General features: G+C 37.4%; 1 protein-coding gene across 2 annotated transcripts in view; it reads left to right on the forward strand.

Moving 5' to 3' along the window:
* The window catches only part of asic2 (acid sensing ion channel subunit 2), a 355,639-nt gene that overhangs the window by 307,482 nt on the left and 34,841 nt on the right, over positions 1 to 13,316 (forward strand). The gene's annotated exons all lie outside the window — the stretch shown is intronic.

Raw genomic sequence — 13,316 nt, forward strand, 5'->3', positions numbered from 1 at the left:
AGAGAATACTACTTTTCAGCTCTGAGTCTGAAATAAATGTTAATGCAATCAAAGGGGACAGTATTAATGTGTTTCACTGAATTCTAATCATGTTGGACCTGAAGGAAAAATACGTCCAGTTTTTTGCCCCCTTATTGTTCAGGCCGGCCCTATGTTCATGGTAATTCACTTGCTGATGAAGCAGTTATGAAGAAACGCAAACAAATCTCACTTAAGATGCAAATTGGAGGGTTTGGCAAGCAGATGATTATTATTTTTGCCACTGTTGTGGCAATTATGCCTTCACAGAATGGTTGGCGTTTAACATAATCCTCAATGTGCGAGGGAATCCTCCCACTCTTGGCATTTTATTCATTTAATATGATTGAAACAATTGGCCAACAATCTCCATCAGCAGAGATTTACCATTCCTTTTGCCAGCTTCTTTTCCGCCTGCCAGAAAGCACCACGACTCTAAACCTTCTCTTGTCTCTTCGTGGTTACTCTGAAGCAGAAATGTAGTTTGTTAAATTTTAGCTGGAAAAACAAAAGATATTTTTGTGATCACAAGTTCATTTCTGTTGTTGAAATGTCTGTTGTCTCATTGTCATGGATCAACAGCTTTGCCTCACAGCAGATATGACATTTTTCTCTTTCAGGCAGCTGCAAGCTGCTGTCAGAAAAACATATAAGTTTTTTTATGATCATCCTTCATAGTAAACCAATTGTATCCTCACCATTTCTTACATTGTGAGAAAAAATATCACATGGTTAAGGAGAGAAATCAAGATTTCTATGGAAACTGTTATACTTTATCTTTATGAATAATATTTAAAAAAGGAGAAAATATGGCAAATACTTGCCATATTTCACCGAAATGTCCAGAAGATTTACAATAAGAGAATTATTTATAGGATATGATGTAAAACTTCATACCGTCTTACAGCCGCAAAACCTACAAGTCTTGAAAGTTCAAATAAAAACCAAAAATAAATAGAGAAGCAGATTTAAAATGCCCTTTTCTAGAAAACTGTCTTCTCAGTTTTCAAACAGCAGTCACATACACACTATAAATATGAACAACTTCTCCCCAGAATACTAGAAATATTAACAAAATACTGAAACTTTCAGTTGATACTTTGGTCAATAAACGTTCTAAACATGCTAATAGAATTCAACTAAACTACTAAGTAACATTGAATAGAACAATAAAAGCCAACAAACTACAAGAAAATTAAGAATAAAACTAAAACTGACAAAAACTTTTCAGGTATGTCACAGGAAAGAATAATGTTTAGAACCCATTATTTTGAAAAATTGAAATTGAGGCAAATTAGCTCCGAAAGCTAAGAAAGAGCAATCGTTGCGAGGTATTCAAACAGCTGTCTAGAGCAGACAGGAAAATAAAAATACTATTTTGATTTTAAAAAATGTTTCAATAATTATTTGCTGCAATGTAAATTAATAGAACTGGTTCTTAGTTTTGTTAACGAGCCATCTGAGTGACTGTAGTGACCAGCGTTCCAAGATGGCACCAAAAACAAATATGGCTGACAGCCGGCAAGCTTGATGAGATTAGCAGTTCAGCCAAAAACAAAGAAAATCCCGCTCCAAAAACAGGAAGCGTACTAAAGTGCAGAGCATTCTGGGTAAATATAACCAAAATATAACAAGCATCTAGTGCTTGTGGGAGAACGGACTCTTTGGCCATATTGGCCAAAGACAAGAGAGAAATGCTACAACTGCTTAAATCTGACTCCACTACACTCTGTTTACACTTTGTGAAGAAGAAGGTCGCTCTCTGTGTCTTCTTCAGAGGGTTTTGTGTCTTTTCCTTCAGTGGTTCTTGATGCAGTCCCACTGGGATCAGGTTTTTAAATGGGTTTGGTTCTTTTGACACAGTGAAGTGTGAAAGCAAATCACATCAGCTGAAAATTTAACAAATGTTGCAATTTTGGTCTCCAATCGAATCAAGTCTACTAGACTAGTAGGTATGAAAACACTAAGTCTTCTATTTGACTGAGGTGGAGTCGTTGGATAAACAGACAGCAGGCTGTACTTTACTTGGATCCAAGGTTTCTTCGTAAATGCAGTCTTTTACTCAGCCAGTGGGATCTCTCAATGCAGCATATGGAGTTAAAGCTTAATGTTAAAGAAAGCTTTAAAACATCGTTTTCAGGCGTAGGGGCCAAACGTCTTGGTCCTGTAAAATCAGAAAAATTCCAAACACAAACTTTTACTAATGATGGTTTTACCTTATTGTTGTGTGTGTTTTTCCAAACAGACGACGAAAACAGCAGGACACGTTTCACTGTGCCTTACTCACACTTTGCTTCCTTTGCATGAATTTATGAACATCTTCGGCTTCCTCCCTGCCTGGTATCTTATGTACTGCTGCCTTCACATACAAAAAACACCAGCTCCTGTTTCCGCACATGGATGGAAGGCTATAAAAGAGTAATTTGAAACAGCAAGCTTCCACATTCAGGGCCAGCAGAGATTATTGTTTTTTGTGTTTTTGTGTCTGGTGACTATGAGCTTTTTAGTCTTTATTATATGGATTGTTCAAAGGATGACCTTCCCTCTGCATCTGAAGTTGTGTTTTGAATGAAGACACCATCCAAAAATGTTTCCTTCAACCCTAAAAGTGCAAATATATAAAAAAAAAAAATAATGTTGACAGTTCTACATTCCTGTTCATATTATCTTAGTGTGAAAACAATGAAAAATATAAAACAAATTTTACATTTCTCTTAAAATAAAACTACAAAAAGTAATTATTTTTTTAGTTTCATTACTCTAGTAAAGATTGAATTAAAGTGCACTTGCACTGACTAATTGTTTTGTAAAAGTTTAATTGTTTTCTACCTTACAGTGGCAGTAACCATGGAAACTAGACTTTCCTATTTGAAAATTATCTTCTCAACCAGTCTAATTGTATTATAATGCACACCTGACTTTAATGATCTATTTCAAGATGAATCTTGTTCGGTTAAACAGAATATGAAACCTGTAATGACAAAAATTACCAAAATGTTTATTGAGATAACAAATCAACAGAGAATGGGTGTTATTTTTATGTGAACTGCTACAGCTAGAATTCACTAGTTTCAAATTAAAAAGGAGGTGGCACGTCTACAGCAATCATTTTTATGCGCTCCATAATTGCATTCATTTATTCATTGATTCAGTCTGCGAGTCGGTATGAATCAAAGCCTAAAGCTGCTCATCTCAGCTCATGGAATACCTCAGCACCACATCTGTATCTCCGTTAAATTAAAATGTCAAAAAAAAAAAAGTGTCCAAGAGCCACAAGGATTAGAGATGATGGTGTCACTTCAGAGGCAGTCGAGGTCTGTCTGTCTGCATGCAATATGTCTGCATGATGAAGCAAAACTGAGAAACTGAACTTAAGCATAATTACCATGGTTAAAAATTTTTTTTTTCAAACCTTTACTCTTTCCTTTGAATACACCCTCCTAGATATATTATCATGCAGCTAGACTGGTCATGGTCTGTTATTGCTGCACTTTATCTCAGAGGCTTAATGGATATTAAACCTTCCTTTCTTAGAATATAAATCCTCATTGTTGTTTTTTTTTTCAGAAACCAACCAAACCCTCCTTATAATGTCTGGTAGAGAAGGGATCACTGCATCCTGAGCATCCCACAGCTCAAACAAGCCTTGCCTCTTCACAACTGTTGACTGTCTGAAATCCTTAGCAGTGAATGTTAGGAACTTTATTATCTTTGCCTTTTCTGCGTCAGGGGCAACCTTTAACATCTCTCCTCAAGCCCCTCTGGCTGTTTCTCTTCTGCCTCTAAGTGAAACGGTGTAATATGTTATGTTTAAAATGATTCCAAATTGGGTTTCTGTTGCATTATATTTGGCGTGGCTTATATCCAAGTCATTTTTTATGTTGCAGAGACAGCAGGATGTTATTTTTGCTCAGCCAGCCCCTCATGTTTCTGTCATGTGGTCACCAGAAACTGTCCAGGTGCTGCAATTATGTGCTTCTGAGTTCCAGATTTTGTGATTGGTATGAATTCAGTTTGGTGGGATTTTGTCATTTTTACAAGATTTAGAATCGTCAATGTCCACATTTTGATGCATTGAAAAATAGGACCGCTGCACACTTAGACAAGCACAGTGTATTTTTGTAAACGATTAGGAAAATAGTCACATGACAGGTTGCAGCGCTGCAGAAAATGATGTAGTAGGTATGCCGGGCCAATCAGTGGAGCTGTAACACTTCCAGAAAATGACACAAAAACATCAAACTCTTTTTACTACACTTTTTCCTTACACTCAACTTCCAATTGAAAAAAAAAATTCTATAAACAGGTTGCTTATTAAACAGTGACATTTTATGGTTTATCCTCTGTGTGGAGGTTTTCTCCTAGACAACAGTCAAGTCAGCAGTCTTTGAAGTTTGGATTGATCCTAGCTGCAATCCAGATTTATTCAAATTAACAGAAATACATTCTTGAAATTCATAACTATATCTTTATTGAATCTATATCATAAACCTGGATAGCTACACACACTATAAAGCACATGAAAGTAATGCTTTTGCAGCTACATTAGTTTTAAACCACATAATTTCTAAACCAACAGCAGGCTCAGTTGGATACTGGAGATAATTACGCTTTACTGCTGGTATTGATCTCATCAGGAAGCTTCAGGGTCTTATATGCATCAATGCCGTTTGCCTGAAGAACAATTGATCCGAGGGAAGGTCACAGACCATGAGAAATTCCTTACTTTGAACAATAAACTGCTTTGCAGGGGTCCTTGTGAATTTATCCCAAACGCTTTTGAAGCCACAGATAATCTGAGTGAAGTGTTAGCAGCCACGCCGAGCTGAAATCCACTCATGCCCCACTGTGAGGAAGAGACGACACGCCATCTAGTCAGATAAGTTGGTTTCCAGTAGGCGATGAGATGCTGCCATTAATCCCTCACCCCTGTCCCATTACTCAGCTCTCCATCAACCCTGGAACAGACAGGCAGATTGTGACAGGTGAGAAAGGAGTCCTGCTGGCCATCACTAGGAGGTGACGTATTAAAAAAAGAAAAAGGAAAAAGAAGAAACGACTGGCTGTGTGTGTGAAGTGATTGATGAGAGCAGGGTGACAGCTTGTAGTCTATAGCTATATTTGAACACCACCACACACTGGTGTGATTGACACATTGTGGGGGGAGCAAAAGGGGGAATGAAACGGAACAAGCCATTTAATTATTTAAAAGATTTCCACTCTTGCATCAGGAAAGTGTGATTCAGGGAAGTATAGAGTGGGTGAAATATTCAGGGAGTACGTGATCTTTGACCTGAAGTAACTTCCGTCATATTTGATCCCCTTTTTCTTAAGCATGTGAACCTGTAGAGTATATACTATAATGTAAAATATTATGAATGGTTGCAGAGCTTCGATATGAATATTGCACACTATAAATAATTTTTTCTTCTTTCTGTACAGAAATCCCGTCTTCAAGGCTGTTGAAGATAGCTTGACAAAAGCTGCTGAATGCTGAATTCGGCAGCAGTGGGAATCTTTTAGGCAAAGCTTTTTAGGGCTAGATCTGACTTACAGCTTTAAATAATAGTTTTATATTTTGAGAAGCAACAGTGTTGGGGCTTTTTAGCCAAGTGGGAATTCACTGAAGCTCTCTCTTTTTTAGAAATACGACACATATTAATAGCTACATCAATCTTTTAGGCCAATGGCATGAGGAATTATAGACCAGGGACACATTAGCATTAATACTGCTCATGGCTTTATTTCAACCTGCCTGTAAAACTGACAGAAGCAGTCATTTCACACAAGATGGAGTGGCAAACAAGTCCTGTACAACACCACAAATAAACTTTAACTGCCTTTTTTATTTGCTCAGATGCAATGGCTCTAATTTAAGATGAACAGTTCTTTTTTGTCCTCATCCTGTCCACTTTTATGATCTTGATGAGTCTAAATCTCAGATTGTGGTTTTCAGACATCAGATAGAAAATGAGGGAAAAATACAGCTAGTCCAAAGAAAATTAAAGACTTCTTTAATTTAGTAAAGACTACTAAAAAGTCTTTCTACTTGCATAGCCAAAGCGTGGGGTGAGCGGAGAGGAGGTGCAGCATAAAGTGATTGAATAATTGTTGCATAGCTACCTTTATATGATGCAGTTACGCAAAGGTACTGCATCATATATTGTAAACTAAGGCAGCTTTTTAAAAGAACTCCAATTTATGCCGTTTTGAGATCTTTGGGTGTTTGAATATTTCTGATTGCACCTCTTATAAAACTTGCCCTTCGAAGGGCAGCATTAGCATCGTGTTCCTGAAAAATGTCTGAGTTTATGCTGCTGTGTAGTTGCTTTTATAAAACTCTCAAAGTAATACCATGATAATGTGCAGCCAAGTATGACTCTACTTAAAAATACAAAACAATTAAATGAAAGCTTGAAAAGTGAAGTTTGCTTGGTTTCCTTAGATAAAAAATACTCTATAATAACCTTGACTGCATTGTTTAATAACTAGGATCAATATGGTATATTTCAATATTATTGAACTGAATTGCCTATTTTTATTTTTGGGAGAGTTATTTTGAATTGCTCCTATAGCAGAATTGAATAAGATCTTGAAAATTGTTCATCTTTCTTAAAAAACCTTTGTTATATCTGCAAATACAACACTACAGTTAAAAACTTTATGGATATCATTCAAAATCATGCCAGATGTCCTTACAGGGCTTTTCTCCAGTGATCATGAAATATAACAAATTGTATTACAATTATGGTCAGCACCATAATATCACTTTATAGAACTACAAAATGTGCTACCGGAATTAGTACTTGTTAAATTGCATGAACGGTTCATGGCAACCGACGACAAAGCCCATGTGAGCTTCCTGTTACAGCTCAGAGTAACTGTATTTCACCAGAACCATCAAGCTTTACAGGTGCAGGTTCACATTTTTTCATTTTTATAAGCCAGGGTCACAATCTTTTTTTTTTCTGCCTTTAACACCGTGACTGCAGAACCACAGAGATTTATTTCCACATTCTCAGGTCATTTTATGGAAGAGTAGGTATATACCCATATTTTCTTAAATACTGAACTTTTTCTTTAAGGCCCTATCGGAACTGATGGGATGGCCTTTGCATATTGGTAAGCTATGTGCATCTATATATGATGATGGATTACACTGCAGCACTCTCGTCAGATCTCGTCTGTCCCTGTGTCCTCTGCTGCTCTCCTGTTCACACTCCTCTGCCGGTAACTTCTCGATGGGCTTGACAAGAAATGGACCAAGGTAGTTGGTCCTTGAAAGCTAATTCGATTCAGAGGCATAATGTAATAATAAAGAATGCCTTGTTTTTAAATTGATGCTTTGGGAAAATGTGCTGTTCTTAAAAATAATTTTTGGTGGTTTGTACCAATCTACCACTGGAAAATTGTTTTGTCCAATCAGCACAGCAGACAAAACACTGAGACTTTTGAGTTGCAGCAGTAGCTGTTAGCCTGGAAGTGATCAGCAATGGGTAGGTCTGTCCATGAGCTTGTTGTGTTGAAATTAGGCTGGCATTATGAAACCAACCAATTACAGCAGCACTATTAGCTACAACGGAGTGGTATTTTCACTTCACTGCACATTGCACCCATTTACCAACTTTGCTCTCAGACTCATTTCTTTGGCAGCTCAATGGTGTCATTTAGTTGCAAACAGACCAAGATGTACAACCATAATGAAACTGCTACATGGTTTTTATTTTCAGGTTTAGAAAACATGCTGGGATTGCACAACAACTTTTAAAAAACCAGACGGATATGTTTTCCTTCACCTTTACTAAGTAGAAAATGTCTGGAGCCACTAAGTCTTCTTGACACTCGGGTCAGGGTGGGAAGTAAACCCATGTATAAATAAATGCTGTAATAAAAGTCTCTTGCTGTGAATTTAAAGAACCACATATTGGTTTATTTATTTCTTGTAACATAAAAATGAAAAACATCCAGGTTTTGCTGTGAGAAACTGATATTTTGCTTTCCATATTTATGAAAAAATATATTGCACCATAATTCTTTTGTAAAAACCATTATAAGCATATATTGCACATAAGCCTTTTATATTTCATTAGCTTTTTTTTGCCCACATGTAACTGCAGATTACAGTCACCTGGGTTTCACCACATACTGGTTTATTTGATGGCCAAAACACTTTATCATCCAGCTGTTAATTTTCATTTTTATTAGCTCTGAATTACAATCACAAACATCGAAATAAACTCTTGTTTGAATTTTATCTCTGTGTTTGTAATGGATTTATATATATAGTACAGAATAACTTTTCTTTTTACGTGAATTCACTGAGATAAATAAAATTTTCAATAGTATTCTAATTTATGTGTAATGAAAATATAATATGTATAACAAGACTCACTTAAGACTTTATTTTGCCTCAACGATGTGTGTGGCATTACCACAAAGCATCAGTGGAAGAATTAAAGCTAAATTATTCTTTTTGTTTCTTAGACAATGTGAAGAGATGCATGTTTTAAAGGACATTATAGACTGCAATTATACGTTGCAGTTGAGCACAATGTGCTGGTGGGATTAAGTTCATCTACCAGCCTCTGCAATTTATTTTAAATTCAGTATGGTGTTTGTCCTTTGAGTCCCGATGCGTTTCCCGCTCGCTCTCTCTCCGTTTATCTCTCTAGCTCTCTGTGTACTCATTGTTCACGCCCTTGTCCCCTTTCTCCTAAAGCATAAATAAATTGCAGGGAGCACTGCTTGCAATCCACTGTGTCCTATCGCTGTCCTGCCTCACTTAGGAGCTGCCTTGTAAAATAAAATATTATGGAGCGGCAGGGCTAAATTACATTAGGCTGCGATGATAAATATGTTCCATAAACCTCCCAACATGTCACCTAAATGACAGAATTTGTTTAATATGACAAATGTGGACGCAGCAGTGTTTAAGTTGTGCGGGATGCGAGCCAGGCTTTCAGGTAGTGGAGTGGCATGTGTAAAACCATAATGATGAGTGAGGCAGCTGGATGTGTGTGAGTAAAATCCCCTCCATTCTCATGTTAAGGGCCAACTCCGTTGCTACCACAGCAGCCATCTGAATTATTTATCCCCACAGCAGTACAGCTACTTTTACTGCTGCCACACAGCGGAGAAAAATGCTGCCTTGCCCCTCAAAGATCTTTTTCATAAACTTCATCTTCTTTCTTCTTTCAAATTAAGGCTTCCGGAAAAAATACCCTTATATCCTTTTTTGTTTGCTTCTGTTGTAAAATAGAAGCTGAACTTTCAAATAATAGGCATTGATTTGCTGAACAATAAATCCAGATTGCACAAAGTAGCTTCTGTGAACTGTTAACACTCGTAGGATAATTACTTTGCTAAATATTTTAATTTACTATTCACTACTTCCCACATTGTATCATGCCCGCATGCTAAAAATATAGTAGCTAAGAGACATGTTATAACGGCAGACGTTTTGGGGGTTTTTAGGAGTAGGAAAAAAGTAGTCACCAGATTTACTCCACTGGTGACTGTTCAATAAATCACCAATTTCATACAAAACTACTAAAAACCCTGTAATAAAAATGTGCTAAATCAAAATTAAACTGAACATAAAACAATACAAATTACAAATCACTGTATGGTAGAAGAAATTTAATAGGACCATGACATGTTGCTGGGAAACAAATATGTAATTATGACTTAATTTAGGTGTTTTGTTTATCTTCAGATATGATTTTGGTGAAATGGCTGTAAAGACAAACCCCTTGTTAAGCCTTTCCAAGCTTTTGCAAATCAAACGCTTGAGCAGACGATGTGCAGTCACATGAATGAAGCACTCATTACAAAATCAGACAGTGACAGCTTCCACTATAATGGAGCACTGATAGAGCTGCGCCCACTTCATACTGAACTGTTCTCTGCAGCAGCTCAGAGGTGTAACGGCAGCAGGTGAACATCAAACTCCTTGTGCTGTCTTACTGTTTCCATAAGATGCACTAAAAAAGAAAAGAAGGTTATGAACAGTGGCTGGAAAATGCTTTTTGAAAGAATATTGCTACGTTCTAGACCTTGATCAGAGGGTTTATTTTTGTGCTATAATGTCTGCAAGATTCCTGCTCTGCTCCTTCTGGAAAATAAACCAAGCTTTCTTCTACTTTAATTACTGTTTAACCAGTAAATAAACTTGTTTGTAGCATTTGGAACATAGCACTGAAAATAAGTGAGAACAACACTGAAGAAAATGATTAATTCAGAATGACAAGCAGATCTTTTAAAAGTCCAGAGACAAGTTTAAAGCTATTCAAAGATTTATTTTTGTTTTTTACGATGCATGCACACATACTGTGTTTGTAGTTCTTTGTTTTAGTCAGGAGGTTGTTTAGCATCTAATTTGTTGGTGGTTGGTGTTAACAGCTGACCTTTCATCATGACAGCAGCGTACACCAGTAGCCATGTCATCTTTGACTTCTCCTCTGTAGGAGGCACAATACGGCAAGCAGGCCAGGTCCTGCCATGTTTGCCCTCGCTCCTCCAGACGTTTGCGCACTCTGCTGTGAATGCTAATGAGATGCGTTTTGTTGATCAGGAGGAATTTTAATTGGCAGCCAAGTTGCTCGTGCTCTTGCTTGCTCTTTTCTGGTGCGCTGACTTCTGACTTGAATGGGAGGGAAGGTGATGTGATATTTGCAGCAAAAGAGTTTGACATTTTTAAAAATTAAACAGACAAACCAGAGCGTAAAGCTAAATGTTAAGTGACGTAGCATTAGCTGCAGACAGAGTGAGTGGAGGTGGAAGACTCACTTGGTGTTCCCCACGTGTTGCACTGACACAAAAACGTCCGTGCGTCTCCACTGGAAAGTGTTTGTCCTTCCTGTTTTCTCCTCTCTTCCATCTTCTCATCCTCAGTATGTATGGAAACAGGTGGCTTTATGACTTTATTGATTCCATTTACTACAACCAAGGGTTTCACACTAAGTTGCAATTTAAAAGAAAAGGATATTACATCTGTGATTCTGACAGTTCTTGAAAAAAAATTCCTAATCCAACATGTCTTCTCATGACAGACTGGTCTTAAGGGTGAAGACTTGAACCAATACTGATTTTGAATAATCCTACTGAGAAGCAGCATTTTGAACAGTTTGGTCTCTTCATTGAAAAATGTGGTATGGCTGATTCTGATACAAATTATTCATTTGACACTTTGGGGCTTGTATTGACCTAATTTATGCAGCAATATAGATTTTTTTTTTCTGTGACACCACCCAGGATAGCATATTATAACGAGTGGTATCACATTTATTGATGCTTGCCTCTGGGGAGATTTTCTTCACAATTCTAGGCTCGTTTGAAAACAGTTTCCTCTCTGACAGTTTTACTTGAAGTGGCGTCATCCGCTCCTGGAGGAAAAGGATGAATGCAAAGTAACTGAAATCTGCTCACAAGGTCTAATTAGTCTCTTTACCTCCAAGTTGTTGAACTGGAATCTAACTATTAAGGTGTTGTAAGATGATGACCTGACCTTTGACCATGCATGTCGGTTATCAGTAAGAATATAAAAAATGGGTCTCTAGAGTTACAGGAACAGCAATTTGCCATATGAAAGACATATGGAAATGTTGAGAATAGATGTTTTGGAACCAATCTGGGCTTTGTTCATTTGCTCATGTAAATGTGTAGCAGAGGAGAAAATGACTGCTAGGTAATTACCTTCAATAGTACAGGCTTTGACCAATTTGGCTGTGCGTGTTAATTGTGAAACCTCAGCTTCATGAGATTTGAACAACTGTGGTAATGAAATGTATCTGGGGGGTCATTTAAAAACCCTTCACTGAAAAAGAGTTAGAGTAATTTGGGGGATGAAAATGATTTTAAAAAAACTGACTGCTCCACAGACCAGGACCGCACATAGCCAATACTGTGCTTTCCACTCTATTTTCTTTCCCACAAAGCCACTAAAAACCCTCCCAGATGAGTTATGGCTGCAGAGTGAATACATATTATCCACTCTCTTACCCTTTTTCCAAAGCTCCAAAAACCTGTGGCGTGTCATTTATTCTGTGCTTTGGCGTATCTGTCAGGAGCGCGTCTGTTTTGCAGAGGTGAACGCATCTCTAATGTGACACTTCATATTCCTGAGATGCGCTGCACCTCTGTGGCGGCGCAGCATCCGCCACCAAATCAGTAAGGTCTGTAAAACTGTTGACGGAGGAAGAGCATGTAATCACTATCTTAAAACACAGCAGACAAAGAGTTTAAGAAATGCTAATGGCTCTGCTCTTTGGTTCAATGACAAACCATAAAGCTTCACCACTTGAAATTCTCCTTTCTTGATTTTAATGTTCAAATTATCCAAAGCAATCACAGAACTCTAAGCTACTTTATGAGTCATTTAAACCAACGTAAGTCGTAACAAATGAACAAAATATCATTTGAAAATTATTTTTTTAAGATGCACTACTTATGCTTTTAATCAGCTGGTTAATAAACACGTTTATTAGGCTGCATTAGCAGTGTTTTGCTTGAGACTGGAAGTAGTGAAAGGCAGTTTTGCTATTTTGTTTAAATCACTGGTCAGGTTTAATCTCTCCACACCTGAAAGTCAAATGCTGAAATGTTTCGGCAGCCAGAACCCATTATGCTGTTGCCCGTTTACTGGTTCCGTCTGAAACAACCAGTAAGTTGGTATAAAAATGATTCATTTTTAGCTTTAATCTGGTTTCGTTTTATTGGTTTTGTATTGCAGCCTAAATAAAACCACAACTCTTGATATATAAGGTTACCGTTCTTCTCCTTTTGTTTTTTTTATTTGGTCAGTAGCACCAAGATAGACGGTTCATCTGGTGATTACTATTCATGAGCTTAAGGGACATAAATACACTCTCACCGATATTTTTGCTTGTGTAGAACACACACATCTACCCACCCACACAAAAATATACTTTCCACCGCTGTGCAGTTTTACCTCTGTATATTATTCATAAATTCCTCTGAGTCATATGGTTGCTTGTGGTGAAACGGTGGTAAAAATACTTCAGAGGAAAAACAAGTATCCGCTCACATTAACTCCAACACAGGTCTGACGAAGTGTTGCCAACACTCACAGGAAGGTGGATGGTAAATATTTTCTGAAACCCAGCTGAATGATGGACTCTGCTTTTAAGTGTTTACCTTCTGACAGCTCTTTAGTTGTTTGTCATTGCCGAGTGAGAGCTGTTCAGATCTATTGTGTAATGAAATGAATTGGCTCAGAAGACTGGACACAGCTACTGACAAATATGTCTTGTCAAATATTTTCTGTATAGTTTGACTCC

Source organism: Xiphophorus maculatus, chromosome 16, assembly GCF_002775205.1.
Source record: "Xiphophorus maculatus strain JP 163 A chromosome 16, X_maculatus-5.0-male, whole genome shotgun sequence".
Lineage (NCBI taxonomy): Eukaryota > Metazoa > Chordata > Actinopteri > Cyprinodontiformes > Poeciliidae > Xiphophorus > Xiphophorus maculatus.